Source organism: Lactuca virosa, chromosome 6 (assembly GCF_052849685.1).
Source record: "Lactuca virosa cultivar CGN04683 chromosome 6, Lactuca_virosa_CGN04683_v6, whole genome shotgun sequence".
Taxonomy (NCBI): Eukaryota; Viridiplantae; Streptophyta; class Magnoliopsida; order Asterales; family Asteraceae; genus Lactuca; species Lactuca virosa.
Window position 1 is genome coordinate 53,182,697 of NC_136431.1, and position 22,677 is coordinate 53,205,373.

The following is a 22,677-nucleotide window of genomic DNA, read 5'->3' on the forward strand; positions in this document are numbered from 1 at the left end:
TTGCTATCATTTCGGCATAAATTGATATATGGTACTTAAAAAAAAGGCAACGACCAGTTTCAATCCAATTTTATGTTTTTATGAACTGAAAGGAGATGGTATAATGATAAATTAAAAAAAAACCATCCAACCAAATGTCATTAACTTTTCATGAAACCATCAATTTCACCGATCCAATTGGTCCCCACCACAAAAAAAAATAATAAATAAATAAAAGTTGGCTAAAAAGGCACTCTATTTTACCATATAGACACCCCAATTAAATTTTCATATATTTTTATTGGTTGAAATTGTATTGTTTTCCGAAAAAGCTGATTATATGTAGTTAATTATAGGTTGATTTTTTATAAATGTGTCAATATGGTGTCTAAGGAGTGTCTTATTAGCAGCACCATAGTGAGAAATTGGATGCAAACAAACGTATATGGACAATTGCATGAATCCTTATTAAAGAAAAATTAATGAAATTGAATCAACTAATGTGCAATGTTGGAAGTTAGTCTTGTGCATAGACCATTGAAACCTATTTGATGCAACAATGAAGAACAAAAAGTGGGTTCATGCAATTCAATTCAATTTCATTTCACCAATTCAATTAAGAGTAAAAACTAGATACATATACATGTATGCTTACAAAGGAGCGAGGGATTTAAGAGATGCCATGGAGGCTTGCCTAAGATGAGGAGGAAGGATGAGAGATGGTGTAAGAATTCTTTCTCTGCATGTAGAAAATTAGAAAAGATTTGAAGTTTATGCGTTTGTAATTTGATGATTTGATGATTATGCTTAACCACCGTCGTGTAATGGAAACATCATTAACATATGAACAAACACAAAAAAAACATCTTCAACATGTGGGAACCTTCTAGTTATGAATTAATAATAGAATAGTGGAATATAAAAAAAATAGAAAGTCAAATTTTGTTTCGTGCACTATTTATCCTTGTACAAGGTAGTATATACAATATGCCCTAAACTATGACCCAAGATTATTTTATTGCAACAAAGTACGAAATGTTCTTTTTAGAAGCAAACCAATGCAAACAAGAAAATGAAGTTATGTATTTCATTTCATGAAAACCAACATTGGGATAACAATAATACTTGTTATTACATCAATCACTAAATAAATCAAAAGTCAAAAGTCAAAACCACAATTGAACCGATTAACTGGAAACACAAACCATATCATGGGAAAGAGGCTCAAATACGAAATGTTGAGGATCCGCATAAAGAAACATAACCGACGCAAAAGGTTGAATAGGCCGACCACCATTGACAATACACTTGTCATTCCCGATAGGTGCAAATACATTTGGATCAACATTCTCCACCGAGTGGAAACCTTTGCATGACACAGTGACGCCTTTTAGAGAACATTTGCAATTGTTTACAAACATCACTTGCCATTCGTGTACACCTTGTATTTGTCTTGGAGTCTTCGATGACAACACAGTTAAGTCTTTAAGTTGACACTGACAATGGCCTATGTGAGAGAGATGTTATATCAGTAGAGTACATACTAAAAAACGAGTAAGACACAAAAATAAAACATTATGTGATCATCATTAGTTATACCTTTGACAAGAAAAGTGAAGAGAATAATAGTAAGCAGAGACACATATGTGGATGCCATTGTTGCAATGAGAATGAAGGTCTAATTGTGTTTTGGTGAGTATTAACGTGTTGATTGTATCCCTATTTATACACTTAACTGCATGGTTTGGTATTTATAGTATTGAAATCGGGTGTAAATATTCAGTTACTTTGGAATTTTTTTTTCTTAAAAGGTATTTAATATGATGTGAAGGAAAGTTAGGACTACTTCCCTATTTGGATTATCCGTTATTTAGGCAAAAACCAAATTAATAAGGAAAATCGATCAATTTAAAAGTTAAATGATCAATCAAGGATCGGTTATATTGAGGAACCAATAAAGGAGGGTTACCACAATTTCCTCTTATACCCATATTATATCCGTCTAATATAAATTGATTCATCCACTTCAAAATGTATATCCACTTCAAAATGTATGTTTTACTAATTTGTAAAAAAGTGTTGTACCTCATATAAATAGATCAAATTATTAAGTGAAGATATGTATCTCATATAAATAGATGTGAAGATATGTACCTCATATAAATAGATCATGAAGATATCATTTCCCATATAATAGATCAAATTATTAAGTGAAAATATCATTTTCCATAAAATTTCCCATATAATATCAATCAATCTGTGGAATTCTTTATACGGTAACATTCCCTCGAGTATGGTAGTTGAGATGATTATTCTACCGTTTTCCGAATGTTTCTTATAAATGATGAGAATCTGTTTCAAATTTAATAACGATTTTGTGAATAAATAGATAATTGCATAAGTATGCATATAATAATAATAATAATAATAAATAAAATAATAAAAAACCGTAATATATGGCAAATGTCAACTCTAGTTGTGGTACCCATGGAATTTATGGGTTTTAACTCCGGACCTCCATTGTAAAATTTCACTTATCAACTGATCGTAAATAAAGATGTTTTCTTAAAAAAAGTTTGATCATTAAATAAAGTAAATACTACACCTAGTCGGTACTTATATCGGCAACCATTCTTTTACAAAACGATATCTATTTTTATCTTCAATCGATCGGTCCGCCTCCAAAAAGAAATTCTCACTCTCATGATTTAGTATTGCAGTTTGCACAAGCGAAAGAATATGACTGAAAATGAGTGACAATTTGCGATTTTGCAGCTCCGATTTCATCTTATATATAAGATGGTTTTCGATCTTGATCATTAAATTGTTTTAAAATATACAGAAAAAAATGGTAAGTATACATATATACTCAATCATCTTAATTAGTAAATTAATGTTACCTTTAAATTAAACCAAATAAATTCATAATCGCATTCAAGTTAGATGAGCCATGAGCGTTGCATATATATATACATCAAGATGAAAAACTACATTGAAAAGCACATCCACAAATAAATATCATAAAATTTATAAAGAAAGACATCACACATGACACACCAACAATTAGTTCATAATCAAATTCTTAAGAGTCGAGTATTACTATTTGTTACATATAACTACACATCATGACTTCATTTGAATCCGTCGCTACAAGCAGGAAAAAGGTAGTACAAGATCTGCAACTGGCTCCTCTTCAAAAGCGGTGGTGATGCGGATGTGGTCTGTGTGGTGGCGGCGGGGGAGGGTGGTGATGAACTGGTGGTGGATGGTGGTGATGAACAGGAGGAGGTGGCGGATAGTGGTGATGAACTGGAGGAGGTGGTGGATAGTGGTGATGAACTGGGGGAGGTGGCGGAAGGTAGATATGAACAGGAGGAGGGTGATGATGATGAGGAGGTGGAGGAGGATGGTGGTGGCTGTGAGGTGGTGGTGGGTGGTGGTGTCCTGGTCTATGCATCTCTCTCATCTTGTTTCTGTTTCCGGGGGTTATGTAAAGGTGTAAAGTATGAAACTAAGGAAAAGCTTTGGAGTATTTAAGGGGTGAATAAGAGGGAGACGAGGAATGAAGATTTGACTGGTCAGTTTTTCTTAACGTGGTGGTTTATCTTAAAAAACAAAAGAAATCCAAACCGTGTACAGATCTAAGATCTACGTGTCCATCATCTGATGGAAACTGCATTTACTTAATTTGTAAAATTTATGCTCTATCTGACACGTGCTGCACTATTATATGGCCACGTGGTTATGTGGCGTCCGTTCACGTCATCCATTTCTATCAGATCTGGTCGACAAAGTTTTCTTTAAAGAAAAAGAGATATTTTCAATAACATACGTCGAGAAATCAAATATCCTCCGATCTATTGTTATCAATATAAATGTTAAATTCAAAGGAGAAAGATTAAAAAATTGGATTTTTTTTTTTTCAAACACAAACGAATTAAACGGAAGCTACTCGTAATATCTCAGCAAGCAACCCTGGATTCGAGCTTCTCTATTGGACAAACCCAGTCCGTATATGTTATTATTTTATATGAATAAAAAAATAAATAAAACAAAATGTAATGATATTTAATTTTTCATATTACTTATTGTAGTTATTTTTGCCCAATATGTTATAACTTCATGTAAACTAACAAAATGTAAACTAACAAAATATAGAACAACTAAGGGGTCGTTTGATAGTTGCTAACTGGATTAGAAGCTAACTGGATTAGAAACTGACTGAGTTAGAAGGTCTGACTGAGTTAACTTCTGACTGAAACTTACTGTTTGATGTTGCATCTGACTGACTGTGTAAAATGACTACATTACCCTCAAACAACATTTTTATAATAACACATTTATGATTTACCATTTTATTTATAACATTACAATTTTTATAAAAAAACATTAAAAATAATCAAAATGATGTAATTTACAACCATTCTTAAAAAAAAGATGTATATAAGCATATAACACATGACCAAAATGACGTAATTTACAATTATTCTTCAAAAATAATAACATTTTATCACACCAAAAAATGTAATTTATTCTATAGAAAAAAGTGATGCAACACAAGGAAAAAAATATAACACAATGGTTTAACTATACACACAACATGACAAAAATATTCCAGTTCTTAAAGTTTTTGATCAAGAAAAAGATGGTTTCTTTTGTTCTATAAAGATTTCTTCTCTCTTGGCCTGGTCTTTTGATCAACACACAAACACAACGAAACAAAAACAAGAAATTTCTTCAATCTTCTTCTCCATCATCAAATTACCATTATAATTCCTAAATCCATAAATTCACCTGGTCTCTTGATCACCACACAAACGCCAATTCAACAAAAGAAAGCCAGATAAAGATCCATAAATTCACCTAAAAATGGCCTCAACCTCCTCTTCCTCTGTTTATGATTTTCTCCACCTTATTCAAATAGTTTTTCTACTTGAGATTGAACAACAACCAACACTATTATGTTTCCTTATGCTGTTAAACAATAATGGATAAGGCTTGAACAACAACCACCCCCACTCATGAAGCCATAAAATCCCCGATTCATAACTAATATCACTGCTTCATAGCAAATACCATATGAAAGCATATTTACAGATTACAATGAAATCAATATCAAATTATCAACAACAAGATGGGATAGATGGAGAATGGATGACTGATGAATTACAGACTCGTGAGGTCGGCGAAGCTGATTCTGGAAATGGTAGACTTCGACGAAGACAGAAGTTTGAGAGGGAGAATCGGCGAGGCAGATGTCGCCGAAGGTGAACCAACGGTGGGGGTTTTCGTTCAAGATAGAGGAGCGACGTTGGATGGCGCTGGACGACGACGATCTTTCCACCTACTTCTTTACTGTGTGCTTTTGAATTGTGCATCGGTAGTAGCTTCTGTAACACAGATCAAAACTTTTTCTTACAAGAATTCTTGATCAAAAAGAAAGATAGGAACAACAAAATGGGTGGTCGGAGGTTGGGAGGAAGACGCCGATGCTGTGTAGAGGAGATTCGTATTAGGGCAATATGGGTAATCTTCAATTTTACTCCAGAGTTGTCCCGGTCCTTCAAATCTTGAGAAGGGACCGAATCAGATGAATATCATGGACCGAGTCCAAGGTTTGGACTGAGTCCATGAGTTTAAAAGCCAAATCAAACTTGCCAAATCAAAAATTTTGGACCCAGTCTACATTTGGACCCAGTTAGAAGCTTTATCAAACGACCCCAAAGGTTTCATATTATTATCAAATGATAAGTACAAATACAATGAAAGGGAAAGACATAATATATAGAGAAACTAATTAGGGTTTCCTAGCTAAAATGCCCAATCATAAAACTCAATACAAGATAAAGCCCAAAATCTTATTAGGGTAACACCCCCCTCAAACTCACAATGCAACAACAATAAGCATTAAGAGTTTGCCAGACAAAAAATGGAATCGGTGAGCAGTCAACGGCTTCGTAAGAATATCAGCAATCTGCAAAGAGGAAGGAACATAAGGAAGGGAGATAGTGCCCTTCTGGAGATGATGACATGTGAAATGACAGCCAATTTCAATGTGCTTTGTGCGCTCATGAAACACTGAATTCTTGGCAATCATTATCGCACTCTCGTTGTCACAATACAAAGGGGTAGGCTGAGAGATGTGAACGCCCATATCTGCAAGAAGCCATCTCAACCACACAATCTCTCAAGTGGCAATAACCATGGCTCGATACTCAGATTCTGTAGAAGATTGAGAAACAACATATTGTTTCTTGCTTTTCCATGATATCAATGAATCTCCAAGAAAAACACAATACCGAGTAGTGGACTTACGATCATAAATATCATTATCCCAATTTGCATCACTATAGGCACGCAACTCGAGAGAGGATGTAGATGGAAACATAAGAGTGCGGAACTGAGTACCACGTAGATATCTCAAAATACGAAGAACAGCTCCCCAATGAACAGTAGTAGGAGCAGTGACAAACTGGCTAACCACATGAACTGCATGAGCAATATCCGGTCTAGTGACAGTCAGGTAAACCAAACTCCCTACAATTTTACGATAAATACTTGGATCTGATAATGGGACACCATCAGTTGGAGAGTACTTTGCATTACTCTCTATAGGCGTATCAACTGCCCGAGTATCCGTGAGTCGTGCGCGTTCAAACAAATCTGAAATATACTTCGTTTGAGATAAAAGATAACTCTTTGGATACTGAGCAACTTCAATCCCTAAGAAATAACGTAGCAAACCCAAGTCTTTCATAGCAAAACGGTGAGCCAAATCACGCTTTAAAGACTCTATACTACCATCATGATCATCACCATTAATAATCATGTCATCAATATATAAGGAAAGAATAATCCGACCTACATTCGTACATCGAATAGATAGAGCCGATTTATGGTTACTTGGTTGAAAACCAAGCGAAGTAATCACCGTAGAAAATTTCTCAAACCAATCATGAGGGGCTTGTTTGAGGCCATATAGTGCCTTCCGAAGTCGACAAACTTCACCTGGTTGGTGAGCAATACCAGGGGGAGGAGACATGTATACTTCCTCATGAAGATCACCATTCAAGAAAGCATTCTTGACTTCCATCTGATAATTCTTCCATTGGCGAATGGAAGAAATTGTAATCAAGGTGTGAACAGTTGTCATTTTTGCAACAGGAGCAAACGTCTCCTCATAATCCATACCATATTTTTGCGCGTACCCTTTCGCAACAAGTCTGGCTTTATAACACTCAACGGATCCATCATACTTTGTTTTGATTTTATATACCCAACGACAACCAATCGTGTGCTTTCCGGGCGGAAGCGGAACTAGATCCCATATATAAGTCTAATAAAGAGCTGCAAGTTCCTCCGCCATAGCGGTCTGCCAAAGGGGATCAGAAATGGCCTCTTTGTAGGATGTTGGCTCAGAGAGACGATGTACATTAGCAATAAATGAGGCAAACACCGATGAGTAAGAGTAATAGACAAAGTCAGGAAGCTTTGTGGAATTCTTATTACAATAAGGCCTCGATGGAGGGGGTTCTTGATGATCTGCAGCAGGTGGTGGATCAGCAGCAGATGGTAGATCAATGACATGTGGTGGATCATCAATGTCAATGCTAAATGGATTAATAGTACAAAGCTCCTCTCGAGATGCATCATGTGACTAAACAGGAATGCTATAGAATGGAATATGCTCCAAAAAAGTGACATTTGCGAGAGACATACAGTTTCTGAATTTAAGGATATATCATAGCACCGATAACCCTTCTGACCAATACATATCCCAGAAAAACACAAAGAGATGATTTTGAAGACAACTTATCTCTCTCTACATGAGGCTTCAAGATAAAACATGTACACCCAAACACTCGTAATGAAGAATCATCTGGAAGTTGTCCAAACAACATTTCATAATGAGACTTCCCCGAAGTGTACGTAGTAGGAATGCGATTAATAACGTAAGTGGGGGTATGAATAGCTTCTCCCCAAAACAGATTGGGAACTTAAGCAGAAAGTAGTAAGGATCTGGCAGTTTCTAGAAGATGTCGATGTTTTCTTTCTGCAACACCATTCTGCTGAGGAGTGTCTGTACAAGATTATTGATGTATAGTGTCATCAAATGCCAATAATTGTTTAAAATCATTGGAGGTAAATTCTCCTCCCAAATCACACCGAAAACATTTTATGACAGTAGAGTGTTGAGTCTTGACATGAGCTCTGAATTCACTATACATGGTGAAAAAATCAGACTTGCACTTCATAAATTAAACCCACGTATAACGAGTGTAATCATCAATGAATGAAACATAATAGTTAGCTACCGATTTAGAGGTGATCGGAGAGGGACCCCACACATCAGAATGCACGATATCAAAGGGGGAAACAGAACGAGTGACACTTTTATTAAACGGTAAAACAGAAAATTTCCCCAGTTTACAACCACAACAATCAGAAATATCATCATTTTTCAAAGAGCCTAATGCACCAGTGGAAACCAAAAACTGTAAACGAGACGCTGACACATGTCCCAAACGAGAATGTCAAAGATAAAAAAACAGACAGATAAAGGTTTAAACGAAAAGACGACAAATCGACACTAGATGCAACAACATCAGCAACATGTAGCTGCTTCAAAACATAGAGCTCCCCAAGTCTATGGCCTATCCCAATCACCATCCGAGAACGAATGTCTTGTACTCAACAGAAGGAATCAGAAAAAGAAGACCCAACAACCATATTGTAACATCCCGTTTGTTAAATAAATAAATAGATAAAATCGGTGAATGAATAGTAGCCCTAAAATCCATAATATTTAGTGGGGTGTTGGCTTTGGGGCGCTACATGTTATAATTTGGATTATTCGGGGGTTAAAGTGTAATTTCAGGATTTATTTTGTAAAGATTTTTAGAAGACTGGGGGTGTTTGGTAAGTATTGGACTTGATTTCAAAAGGATTTCAGAAGGTAGGGGCTAAATTGAAACATCCCAAAAATATGACCCAAAAATTTCGTTTTCAAATTATTATTAAAATCATAAACCATCCGAAGTCATAAGTAAAATCATAAATCATGTATCGTAAAACATCATATTATCTGTCTCAAATCAAAATCTCATGACAAAACATCACAGTAAACTCCCAGGCTGCGACTGTGGTGTGTGCCATGCGATCAACCCGAGCCCTTCCCTTTGCTACTGGAAGTACCTAAAACCAAAACTAAAAACTATAAGCACGAAGCTTAGTGAGCTCCCCCAAACTACCACATACCATACAATAACACATGCTGGGCCTTGCCCACTGCATCGGCCCCCGCCCAGCATCGGACTGAAGTCCGACATAATTGGGCCCCGCCCACTGCATCGGGCCCCGCCCGGCATCAGACCGAAGTCCGGAATAACTTGGGCCCCGCCCACTGCATCGGGCCCCGCCCAGCATCAGACCGAAGTCCGGTATAAGCTGAACATAACATATACCATAATCACATATACTGCATCGGGCTTGCCCGACATCGGACCGGAGTCTGGAACATATAACACATATCATAACATGCATGAATCACGAAGACATCAAGCATACATAACTACTTCTCGGGACCACCCCGGCATCGGACCGAAGTCCGGAACTACTATCATCTAAACGGGCCGGCATTGTGGCCGTAGACCCATTCCTACTGGAAGGAAACTCACCTCGTATGACTGACTGCTGAAACTCTAGGTGAGGAATCTTTGTTTGCTGCTCCGGCGAATCTCCGACTATAATTTCCATAAAGATACTTAGTCAAAAACTGATAATTGCTCCTAGGGTAAAATGACTATTTTACCCCTAGCTAAAGTCAACATCCTGGTCAAAGTCAACCTTTCAGGTTGACCAAACTCGCCGAGTCAGCCATGTGACTCACCGAGTCCTAGAATTCAGAACCCTAGAAATCGCGACTCGACTCGCCGAGTCACCTCTTGACTCAACGAGTCCTTAAGCTACTTGCCATCGCGTTTGTCGAACTGACTCGTTGAGTCTTCTTCAGACTCGCCGAGTCTTGGCATAATCAGGGATGGGACAAGATCCTCCTACTCGCCGAGTTCCTAATCAACTCGCCGAGTTCTACGAACATCATCGGGGTTTCTTCATCAGACTCGCCGAGTTCCTTATGAACTCGTCGAGTCCCATGCATATCTAACCTAGTTAGCTGGTTTCACATTTCTACAGCTCCAAAATACAGATCTAGATTGTTTCCAAGGTCCATTTCTATAAATTTGGAGACTTGATGGCTTTGCACACCTCAAATGAACCCAAACTCAAATTATAGCAATGTACTTTCATGAACATGGTCATGTCTTGCATGAAAACGGGTTCAAGACCCTTTTTATGGCCCTAGAGGCCCCAAACTACAGAAAAGGGGGGGGTAAGGTCTTGCAACAATCCAAGAGAGTAGCTTTGCCTAATCAAAAGGGTCAAAAGACCCAAGAATCCACATGCAAAAGATCTAAGCTATAACTCATCAAGATAAGAACTTTTTACCTCAGAAAGCTACCAAAGATGAGTGTGTTCCTGGATCTAGTTCTCTTTCCCCAAGCTTTGCTAGCTCAAGCTCTTGCACCCACCTTCAAAGGCACAAAACACGCTCAAAACTCAAGAGAGAGGCTCACAAACGAACTAGGGTTTTCTGGAGACAAGGAGGCTGATAAGGGAAACCCTGAAAAGGGGTTTAAGATGTTTAAATAGGGTGCAAAACCCCGAGAATAGGGTTTCTTCCTGGAAGTCCTACTCGTCGAGTCCATGCTTGGACTCGCCGAGCAGGCTTTTTAAAAACCGTGTCTTATAAGGCATCTACTCGACGAGTTAGGGCTACCAACTCGTCGAGTGGATCAATCCTAAACACTTGAATAAATAGAGAATTTCGTACCAGGAACGGGGCGTTACAATTCTCCCCCACTTGTCTTAGACTTCATCCTCGAAGTCTGCTGCGCCTGATAACAACTTCGGGTAGTGCTCCCTCATTTCCTCCTCAGGCTCCCACTTCCACTCCGAACCCTTGCGATGCTGCCACTACACCTTCACTAACTCTACCCTCTTGTTTCTCAGCTCCTTCGTCTTGCGATCCAAAATCGCCACGGGTCTCTCGATGTAGTTCAGGCTATCATCAACCTGAATGTCCTCAAGGGGTACCACTGCTGAGTCATCCACTAAGCACTTCCGCAACTAAGAAACATGGAACGTGCTGTGGATCTGGCTGAGCTCTGATGGAAGATCTAACCGATAGGCAACCCGACCCACCCGAGCCAAAACCCTAAATGGACCAATGAACCGGGGGCCCAGCTTTCCCCGCTTCCGAAATCTGATAACACCCTTCCAGGGTGACACTTTCAGGAGGACCATATCGCCCACCTGAAACTCCAAATCTGAACGCCGCTTATCAGCGTAACTCTTCTACCGACTCTGAGTAGTCTGGAGCTTGTTCCGAACTTGCTGAATCCGCTCCGTGGTATTGAGTACTACCTCCGTACTCCCCATGACTCTCTAACCGACCTCACCCCAATAGATTGGGGTCCTACACTTCCTCCCGTAGAGCATCTCGAAGGGAGGGAGGTCTATCGAACATCTCGTCGTGAGGGTGGAAAGCGGTGCTGAAATGGAGACGAGTACCCATCTCGTCGTGAAACCGCTTCCAAAACCTGGAAGTAAATCGAACATCTCGGACTGACACCACCAAGACAGGCACTCCATGACATGCCACTACCTCTCGCACATAAATCTCGGCCAACTTCTCGGCCGAGATGCTTTCCTGGATCGGTAGAAAATGGGCTCTCTTGGTCAACCGATCCACGATGACCCATATCGAATCAACCCCACGTACGGTCCTGGGAAGCTTAGTAATGAAGTCCATAGTGATATCCTCCCATTTCCACACGGGAATGTCTAACGGCTGCATCTTTCCGTGGGGCCTCTGGTGTTCTGCCTTGACCTTCCTGTAGGTCAGGCATCTCTCCACATACGAAGCTACGTCCCGCTTCATGCAGGGCCACCAGTAATCGGTTCAAAGATCTCTATACATCTTCGTCGCCTCTGGATGGATGGAGAACCGAGACTTGTGGGCCTCATCCATCAACACCTGTCGTACTCCGCCCCAGTACGGCACCCAGACCCTCCCATGCAGGGTCAACAATCCTCGGCTATTGTAATCAAACGAAGCTACTCGACCCACTATCATCTCGCACTTCTGGCGCTCCTCCTTCAGGCCCTCAACCTGCGCCTCCATAATCTTCTCCAGTAATGGAGTAATCACTGTCATCATCAGACAAATATCTCGAATCGGAGCCGCTACCGCCTTGCGGCTCAGGGCGTCGGCCACTACGTTGGCCTTGCCCGGGTGGTAAAGGATCTCATAGTCGTAATCCTTTACCACATCTAACCATTGACGCGGCCTCATGTTCAGACTCGGCTGGTCCATGAGGTACCTAAAACTCTTGTGGTCCGTGTAGATGGTACACCGGACCTCGTAGAGGTAATGCCGCCAAATCTTGAGGGCGAACACCACCGCCCCCAGCTCTAAATCATGCGTCGGGTAGCTAGCCTCGTGAGGCTTCAACTGTCTCGAGGCATAAGCTATCACATGCCCCCGCTGCATCAATACTACTCCCATACATGTGATAGAAGCGTCACAGTAGACTACAAAGTCATCTACTCCCTATGGCAACGTAAGAATCAGCGCGTCGCACAGTCGCTGCCTGAGCGTCTCAAAGGCTGTCTGCTGCTTAGGACCCCAACGAAACACCACCGACTTCTTGGTCAGTCGGGTCAGCAGAACTGCTAACTTGGAGAAATCCTGGATAAATCTCCTGTAATACCCTGCCAAACCCAGGAAGCTCCGAATCTCGAATGGAGACTTCGGGACTTCCCACTGCATCACAACCTCTATCTTGGCCGGATCGACTAATATACCCTTCTGGTTGACGAGGTGTCCCAGAAACTGCACCTCGCGCAACCAGAACTCGCATTTGGAGAACTTTGCGAAAAGTCTCTCCCTCCTCAAGGTCTCTAGCACCTCTCTCAGGCGATCCTCGTGCTGCTAATGAGTCTTGGAATAAACCAAGATGTCGTCGATGAATACTATTACAGACCGATCCAGCATCGGTCTGCACACGCGTTTCATAAGATCCATGAACGCGGCTGGAGCATTGGTGAGCCCAAACAGCATCATCACAAACTCATAGTGACCATAGCCGATCCAAAAAGCGGTCTTCTGCACATCATCATCCCTGACCCGTATCTGGTGGTAGCCGGACCGTAGATTAATCTTGGAAAACCAAGATGCTCCCTGAAGCTGGTTAAACAAGTCATATATCCTCTTTTTGGTAGAAGCCTCGCCCTGTCTGCTTATATTTTTCTTCTTTTTGCCTCTTGTACTCATCGTATGGCAGCCAATCTTTCTTTGGTTTCCTCCAGTCTTCATCATACTTGTCCCCACTTGAGTATCATACTTGAGCCTTCTTGTTCCCATGTTCATCCAAATGGCAATCCTTAGTTAAGTGTGGCCCACTACACCTTTCACATCCAACCCTTATTGCATGAATTGATTGGTCCATTTGGGTCAATCTCTGGTCCATAGTATTCAGCATCACCATCATAGCAGCTATCTCTTCAGATTGTGCACCCCCACTGCCTTTTACTCCCTCTTTCCTTGGGTTGTGGTACTCTCGAGAATGTCTTGCGAATTCTTCAATTAACCCCTTGACCTCCCTTGGATTCTTCTTTGTCAATGGCCCTTGAGAATCAAGGAGTTGTCTTCTTATAGCATTGACTCCATCATAAAAAATAGACATCTCTTGTTGGATGTTTAGGTCATGTTGAGGATAATTCCTTAACAACCCCTTGTAGCGCTCCCAAGCTTCGTATAGCGACTCCCCCCGTTGTTGCTCAAAGTTTGCTATTGCCTTCTTAAGTTTAGCTATCTTGGAAGGTGTGCAAAACTGATCTAGAAATTGCTTACGCATTTGAGCCCAAGTAGTGATTGTACCAGGAGGAAGTGCTTTCAGCCAGTCTTTTGCAGCTCCTTTGAAAGTGACTGGTAGCATCCTTAGTAAGATGGTGTCTCGGTTAACATTCGGGACATTGAAATAGTCAGCAATGTCATTGACTTCATCTAGATTCTTAAATGCATCCTCATGATCCTTCCCATAAAATGGGATATCCTTTAGCGCAGTGAGGATATGTCCCTTCAGCTCGAATGTGGCAGTGGCATGTATTGCTGGTTGCACTAAACCTGGACCAACATCTTCTCGAATTCGCTTCTTATAAGCTCCGATGGACATTTCTTTAATGTTTTCCATCTCGTTTCTTGGCTCGTTCTCGGGTTCACTCGTATACAGTCCAAACTCGGCTTCGGATTCGTATTCGGATTCGTTTGGGATTGGTATTTGATCGATGCTCTCAACTTTGCTCTTGTCCTTTGAAGATGAACTTGACTCTCCCGTTTTCTTCCCCGACTTCTTTGAGAATACTGGCTTGAGTTCTTGTAAGGGTGTCTTCTTTGGTGTTTGATCTTCCCTTACGTTCTTATCTTTCTTTTTGTGAAGGGCTGACTCTGGATCTTCAAGTGGTGGCACCAAAGGTGTATTGGACCCTCTGGTCATGTACTCCTGAAAAATAAACAAAATAAAAACGTAAAACTGAACTCAAATAGAAAAGCAAACTAAAAATAAAGAAAACTAGAATCACAAGATTCACGTCGTGAGTCTGTAAGGCTCACGTCGTGAGTTCTGTAATACAGGAAAAAAACTGAAACGAAACTAAACTAAAAAAAATAACTCTTTGCAGGTTTTACCCCAAAAAAAGGATTGATTAATTTAAAGCAAATAAATTAGCAATTACTAAGTCGTTCCCCGGCAACGGCGCCAAAAACTTGATGTGCACAAAAGTACCCACTAATTTTATATTTATAACCTAACTAACTTAAGTAACTAAAATGCACCTAGGCAGTGTACCTAATCGGATTGTAGTGTAGTTGGGTAAGTTGGGTGTCGATCACAGGGAACGGTGTTAAATAATTAATCTACTTACTACTAAATTAACCTAGTTATTAACAGTTTAAAAGGGGTTTTATCTGATTTTGCAGGATCAGACGAACTTAATTCACAGAATTCAATCAATTAATTAAACACACTCCTGCCTAGTTTGAGTCCACTTCTTTATTTATGTTTAGCTAATAATTATGGATTATCAAAGTTGATCACCAATTATTTTGTAATTATCAATTCAAGTCCAAATTTACTAATCTTTTTACCAATTCATGAACTACCTTGTATGGTCACACATAAGCAAAACACAGAATTAGTTATTGATTATAAGTGATCTATGTAAGATTTATCTAAGCAAACACAATTATAGTCATAAATTATGTCCTCTAGCACAGCTAAATTAGTTACTTTTATCACTTATCTAAGATTTTGGTCGATCCTAGCTATAGCATATCAATGTTCACTAAATCACTAGGTTTCAAGTTCATGTAATTTAATAATCACTAAGCTATACAGAACATGAATTTAAGCAACCAAGAAACCAAAATAACATGCTAGGTAATGATAATCAAACACAAGCAATTTACCAACTAATCAAATTCAATAGTCATTGAGCCAAAACATAATTCAGAAGCTTCATCTAGCTAGACAAGAGCTGCTAGATTCAGCTACTCATGATAACAAGTAAGCAAAAACAAATCAAATTATCAAACATGTTCATAACTATCAAACTAATTAATTAATTGTGAACCTTTACTCCTTTTGGTGTTGAAAGCCTTTTCCAGAACTCTTCTTCTGCTCAAAATCGTCTTCAGGTAACCTTCCAATCAGCCAAAAGTTCTCCAAGTCGTAATGGGCAAGGGAATTTATACTTTTCCCGAAAGCCGCGATTCACGTCGTGGCAGGAAGCTCCACGACGTGATTTGAGAGTTATCCATATCGTGTAAGGATTCTTGCTTCGCACGTACTTATCTTCTGGAGTACTCATGCCACGTCGCGGCCTGGTAGTTAACGTCGTGACCTCAGATAAATCCGTGAATTTCTTCAACTTTTGTACTCCAAGTCTCCAATGTTCCAAATATTGTCAGTTTCAGTCCCTATCTTCGAGAATGCTTCTATTTTGGCTGCAAATAACAATTTATCCTTCTAAGTACCATTATTCTATGCAAATAACCAAAATTTTAATAAAAATGTAAATAAATATTGCCTAAAAATATGTATAAATATGGCAATATCAAAATACCCCACACTTATGCTTTGCTTGCCCTCAAGCAAATCTAATTATTTTTAAACTTAAACCTTCATCACCAACATCACATAGAATGATCCAACTCAGACTCAGCCATTATGCCAAGACCTCAACACATGCATTTGTGTCTAAAATTTTTTCTATGTAACCCCCATCAATTCTAAATGCTCACAATCCTCATAAACACTCGCTCACTTCTTTTGAAAAACGCTCATTTTATGCAACCCTCCAAATCCATCCGCAGAAAACTTTCTAACCTCAAGGTATTTTTGTAAAGCTACCCAAGCATACATAGACTAGAGAATTACAACTTTTAGAAGATACCAAACTATGGAGCTCTTGAATTCTTCACTTCTTGATATTTTGATATTTGATTTCTTTGAATTCGCCAACTTTTATGTTTGATTTTGATATCTTCAACTTTTGAAACTTCAGAATTTCCGATCTTTGATCTTCATCTTTGATACTTTTATGCTCCAAAAATTCTTTAATTTTTCACTTTTTGGTAATTTCTCTCTCTTTTTTTACATGTACTCACTTTTTTATATCACTCAAAAACCTACATGCTTAAGTAGGGGCGCTTAACTTCAACCCTTATTGGTTAAGGATATTAATTTTCCTGGATACATTTCAGGTTTAGGCTGCTAAACATATTGCATCCCTCAAACTAAGCGAGGTTATGTTTTTGTCCCATGATTTCACTAGAATAAAGGAGGCCACAAATGCACTATAACGTGTATCGGCTCAACTAAACATTTGAGCTCTTATCAGATCATCCCAATGCAACACTAGCAACTTAAGTTCAAATTATTATTGTTACTAGAAATTTGATTAGATTATTATTGCAAACCCATGAAAATTTTTAAATACCCTAAGATTTCTAGCAAATTTACTAACTTACGTTTTCCGACCTCCTACCCCACACTTATTACATATAATGCCCTCATTGTATGCATAAACTAAATTAAAAGCAATGAAAAGGGAGGAAAAAGGAACAGACTCCCATGGGTTAGTGGCGTGATCGAACTCCAATCGTGTGGATGAAATGTGCATCTCAAATATGGACTCCTTCTAAATAGGAACTTGGACCTCGAACTCGCGAAATATGTAGATGAGCCAACAAGTGATTAGTCAACACTTAAATCTTCAATAAGAATGGTGCAAGTCTCCAAGACGTGTAGAATAATGTGGGAAAGCATACGTCACATTGTATGGTAGAGGAAATGACCTAGAATAGTCTTCATAATGATCCCTAGAAGAAACATGGTAAGCCCTAAAGGAAAATGCGCCAATGGACTGCAGATTTGAGAAAAAAAAATGAGAAATCACGTCGTGATGAAGAAGGTCACGTCGTGTTGTCACACAAGAACGCGTTTTAATAATGTACTGATCACCGAATCACGACGTGAAATATGTCGCCACGTCGTGAAAATTGGGCAATCCAGAACTATGATTTCCCACTTCTTCATTCAACTTGGAATTTTGACCAATTTCTTAACTAGTTAAGACACTTCTCATTCAGTATTCTAAAGACCCTTTCTGACTATATCCTCTCTCTTTGACGCACCCCACACTTATTTTCAATTGTGGATCTCGACTCGCGCTCTAAACTCTAAACTTCCCTTGGCTAAATATAAACGCTCATACTCCCGACTTCCTCTCTGAAGATTCCACATCAAATCTGGAATAAAGCCACCAAAAGAAAACTAAAAGTAACATGATAGTGTACCAGTCTTACAAATCATAAGTTTAAAAACAATTCAAAAACCACACAAAACAGAACCAAATAAAAACTAGAAATAAGGAAATCAATCATCATCGCCATGTACTTGAGCTCCACTCGATCCTTCTCCATCTCCCCTCGGTATCCAAAGCTGCTCCCAAGTCGGTATGTAAGGGCCTTGCGGAGGCACGAAGGGTGGTCGCACCACACTCATGTGAGAAAACATGGTTTCAAGAAGTTGGGTGTTATAAGTCATCCCAGCGCGAAGATTAGCTAAATAAGAACCAACCCGACTTTGAAACAGGTCGGTGGGTACTCCACCCGCATATTGTGCTGCGTGACGATCTCGCTCCATATCTCCCCGGGCTCTCACATTCCTTCGTCGTCTCGCCGGAGGTTGTTGCTCGGGTTGCTCTCCTTGTTGCTCATCATCCTCCGGGGGTATAACATTTCCTCCCCTGGCATTTACCACCACTCGCATAACACCCAATACTTGTATTGTCACATCATTGTCCGGGAATCGGGTAAGATTCCGGACAAAATTAGGAGTCAAAATATTGTATGACCGGGCAAGTCGGGTAACCAAATGTCCACCCGTAATCAGACTCCCAGGCCTAGAATTAACCGCTTTCTTCCCCAAAAATCGAGCAAGCATGTAGGGAAGGTCGCAACAAACCCTGGGAGTAACAATACTCCACAAAAAGAACAAATTCTGAATGGACACCTTATCACCATGGTGTTTGTGGTTGATCGAAAAGGTGACAAGGCGATGAAGAAAACGATACACGGGGTTCCGAATCTGTGACTCACTAGAATCATGAGTATTGTACTTGTGATTGGAGATAGTCCGCCAAAACTGGACGTCCATAAGGCCGGGAGCAAAATCCCGAACACACCCAAGTAAAAAGGGTACAAAGAAAGGAGATTGAGTCTCCACTTCCGTATATAGCCCCATGAGCCAAGCAAATTCCCGAAGACTACATTATCGATATACCCCACCTAACCGGAAAACAAGTGCCCAGTTATAATCAAAGTCCATAGACCGTTCTTCAAAGTCTACGGTAGAGAAAAATTCCACCGATAACTCCCAATAAACGGGTTCTTGAATGGTAAACAAGTTCCTCCAACCGTGACATGTAAAAGAGAAATCAACCCCCTCGTAAACCTTTGTCCAAAACCTCTCCAATTCCGCAACCATGCCCACACCACACAGCCATCCCCAATCCACAATGGGTGCTATTGCAAATTCCCTGTTATAAAGCCATCCCAAACGGTTTTCATATGTGGTCAACAAACCCTGAGAAATGTTACGTGGAAATCGATAAATTGGGTGAATGCTCGCCACATCGATCATGTTGTTTTCATCCTGTTGAACAACACGTCTAGGAGCCATACCTGAAATCACAAAGAAACCAAAACAAACAAAACACCCAAAGTAAAAAAAAACGAAGGAGCATGCTGTTCGCCCAGAATCCACGACGTGGGCTAGTGCTCCACGTCGTGGTGCTAAGTCGGGACGTGATACTGGATCGACCGTCATACACCCTAAATTTAGCCAAAATCATACTTGGGGTTTGTTTATCTCACTAATCTAAGGCCATGAAAACTGAAAATACGAACCAATTCAACCAATTTAGGGAATTTTCAAATCTATATAAACCCTAAACACCAAAATGCATATGATATGAACAATAGCAACAATTAGGAGATGAAATACTTACCGGATGAAGTTAAAAGACAAGAAAATACAGGCAATTTGGAAGAAAAGTGTAGAAAATCGGTTGTGGGGACTGCTTCCGTTCGTGCGCAAGTGAGTAAACAAATGTGAAGGTGGGTCAAAGTGTTTATGTAAATGGTCCCCCCTGAATTTTAAAGGCCACGTCGTGATAGACTATACCACGATGTGGTTTTCGTATTGGGCTAAAAAAATCTGGTCCATCTCATGTATACTTAGTGGGCATATAAGATTTGGGCTACTCTAAGTAAGTCCCCGTAATTCATCGACGACCACGACGTGGTGAAAAGGCTCACGACGTGAATGTAGTCTGGACACAAAAATTAATTTAGTTAATAATATTTGTTTATTCTAATTGTTGTCCACCTAATTCCTAAGTACCCCACAACTAACTTTTACCAATTAAAAGTTTTTTTTAGATGACGAATTGATATTTCCCTAAAAATGCAAAAACTAAAAGAAAAGAAAATCCAAACCAAACTCGGGTTGCCTCCCGAGAAGCGCTTCTTTTTTTGAGGAGTCGCGAGCCGGACTCTGTGCCTCGCTACGTTGAATCTTTAGATGAGTCCATCACCAGCTGGATTTTCTACTCCTTCCATCGCCTCTTGTATGCTTGGACTCGCCGAATGTATGCCTTTTTCGAATTTTCCTTTTTAGCCCTTGCGTCGTCTAAGTCAAGCTTCCTTTTGGTCCCTTTTGCTTTCAATTTTTCCCCATTCTTTTTTATCTCAATAGGAACCTTCTCTTCCTTCACCACTGGAACCGTTTCCTTGGAAGTAGCCTCGTCTTCATCACTTGACAAATCATCGCTTTCCTCACTTATTAAAGTTGTCGGTTTTGTGAACGCAATGACTTCAACGAAAAACGGGACGGATGCTCTCGGTTTGGTGTGTTTAACTTAATTAATTATCTTTATTTCTTCCTCCATGAGCTTTTCTAATTCTTCAAGTTCATTATCTTTATCAATATTGAACACCTCACCGTTCACATCATATCCTTGAAATCCATCTTGTATTCCAAAGTCTTCCTTAGCATCACCCACCCTCAATGTAAGCTTGGATTCACGAACATCCACTAGAGTGCCAGCAGTATTTAGCAAAGGGCAACCAAGAATGATCGGGACATTTGCATCCTCCTTCATATCCATAATCACAAAGTCAACTGCGAAAACAAACTTCCTAATTTTAACAAGGATGTCTTCTACAATTCCCCTTGGTTGCGTCACTGAACGGTTGGCCATGTGGATTGTCATCTTTGTTGCCTTCATTTTTTGAATATTTAGCTTTTGGTAGAACGAAAAAGGCATCAAATTTATGCTAGCCCCGGAATCGGCTAAAGCATAAGTATTCAAATTGTTACCAAACTCACATGGAAGAGTGAGGCGTCCGGGATCTCCCATCTTCTTAGGTAACTCTCCCAATACAGCTCTTGAGCTTTGTTCACTAAGATTGACCTTAGAATTTTTCTTTAGTTGCTGACGAGTGTTTACAAGCTCTTGTAGGAACTTTGCATATTTTGGAATTTTGGATAGTGAATCTATAAAAGGAGTATTAATAGGAATACCCCTTACTTGCTTGATAAACTGCAGATGTTCTCTTTCCAGTGGATTGAGATTAGCTCGGGATGGAAACGGAAAAGGTGGTCGGTAAGATGGAACGGAATCTGGAATTTTCTGTTCAGACTGGGTCCACGACGTGAGCATAGCAGGCTCACGACGTGAACCTGGTGTTTCAGCAATGTCTTCATTTTCGAGTTTTGGCTTCTTCGGCTTTGGATCGGGCTGTGTTGGTCCCACTTCTAATGCCTCCAAAAATTCAGAGATTGCCTCTTCTTCAGTATCAATAGCCATAACATGGGGTTGAGCTTTCTTTTCGAGAAGTTGTGAAGATAATTTATTAGTCACCAAAGTAGTGAGTTGACCAACTTGGACTTCTAGATTATTGATTGACGCTTGATGATTCTTTAATGAAGCTTACTGGCCAATCATCATTTTGTGTTGTTCTTTCATCATATTCATGTGTTCCTTTAGCACTGCATCAGTATCATAATGTCTTTTCTCTGCTGCTTCTATAAATCGGGTCAACATGTTTTCCAAGTCTACTTTCTTGTCGGCTGGTGGTTGCTCTTTTTGGTAGAAGCCTCGCCCTGTCTGCTTATATTTTTCTTCTTTTTGCCTCTTGTACTCATCGTATGGCAGCCACTCTTTCTTTGGTTTCCTCCAATCTTCATCATACTTGTCCCCACTTGAGTAGCATACTTGAGCCTTCTTGTTCCCATGTTCATCCAAATGGCAATCCTTAGTTAAGTGTGGCCCACTACACCTTTCACATCCAACCCTTATTGCATGAAATTATTGGTCCATTTGGGTCAATCTCCGGTCCATAGTATTCAGCATCGCCATCATAGCAGCTATCTCTTCAGATTGTGCACACCCACTGCCTTTTACTCCCTCTTGCGTTGGGTTGTGGTACTCTCGAGAATGTCTTGCGAATTCTTCAATTAAACCCTTGACCTCCCTTGGATTCTTCTTTGTCAATGGCCCTTGAGAATCAAGGAGTTGTCTTCTCATAACATTGACTCCATAAAAAAAATAGACATCTCTTGTTGGATGTTTAGGTCATGTTGAGGACAATTCCTTAACAACCCCTTGTAGCGCTCCCAAGCTTCGTATAACGACTCCCACGGTTATTGCTCAAAGTTGGCTATTGCCTTCTTGAGTTTAGCTATCTTGGAAGGTGAGCAAAACTGATCTAGAAATTGCTCACGCATTTGAGCCCAGGTAGTGATTATACCAGGAGGAAGTGCTTTCAGCCAGTCTTTTGCAGCTCCTTTGAAAGTGACTGGTAGCATCCTTAGTAAGATGGTGTCTCGGTTAACATTCGGGACATTGAAATAGTCAGCAATGTCGTTGAATTCATCTAGATTCTTAAGTGCATCCTCATGATCCTTCCCATAAAATGGGATATCCTTTAGCGCAGTGAGGATATGT

At 39.9% G+C, this 22,677-nt stretch overlaps 2 long non-coding RNA genes and 2 other non-coding genes across 4 annotated transcripts; 2 read left to right on the top strand and 2 right to left on the bottom strand.

Moving 5' to 3' along the window:
* Positions 1–1,075: 1,075 nt before the first annotated feature.
* Positions 1,076–2,166, bottom strand: LOC145118573 (uncharacterized). The gene is made up of 3 exons (XR_013713362.1): positions 2,134–2,166; positions 1,579–1,714; positions 1,076–1,486 (listed from the first exon to the last, which is right to left on the bottom strand). It is a non-coding gene; the product is annotated as an uncharacterized LOC145118573 (long non-coding RNA).
* A 55-nt stretch (positions 2,167–2,221) lies between these two features.
* Positions 2,222–3,547, bottom strand: LOC145118993 (uncharacterized). The gene is made up of 3 exons (XR_013713582.1): positions 2,880–3,547; positions 2,585–2,790; positions 2,222–2,331 (listed from the first exon to the last, which is right to left on the bottom strand). It is a non-coding gene; the product is annotated as an uncharacterized LOC145118993 (long non-coding RNA).
* A 10,256-nt stretch (positions 3,548–13,803) lies between these two features.
* On the top strand, positions 13,804–13,910 carry LOC145123077 (small nucleolar RNA R71). Its single transcript, XR_013714956.1, has one exon. It is a non-coding gene; the product is annotated as a small nucleolar RNA R71 (small nucleolar RNA).
* An 8,392-nt stretch (positions 13,911–22,302) lies between these two features.
* Positions 22,303–22,409, top strand: LOC145122983 (small nucleolar RNA R71). Its single transcript, XR_013714865.1, has one exon. It is a non-coding gene; the product is annotated as a small nucleolar RNA R71 (small nucleolar RNA).
* The last annotated feature ends 268 nt before the right edge of the window (positions 22,410–22,677 follow it).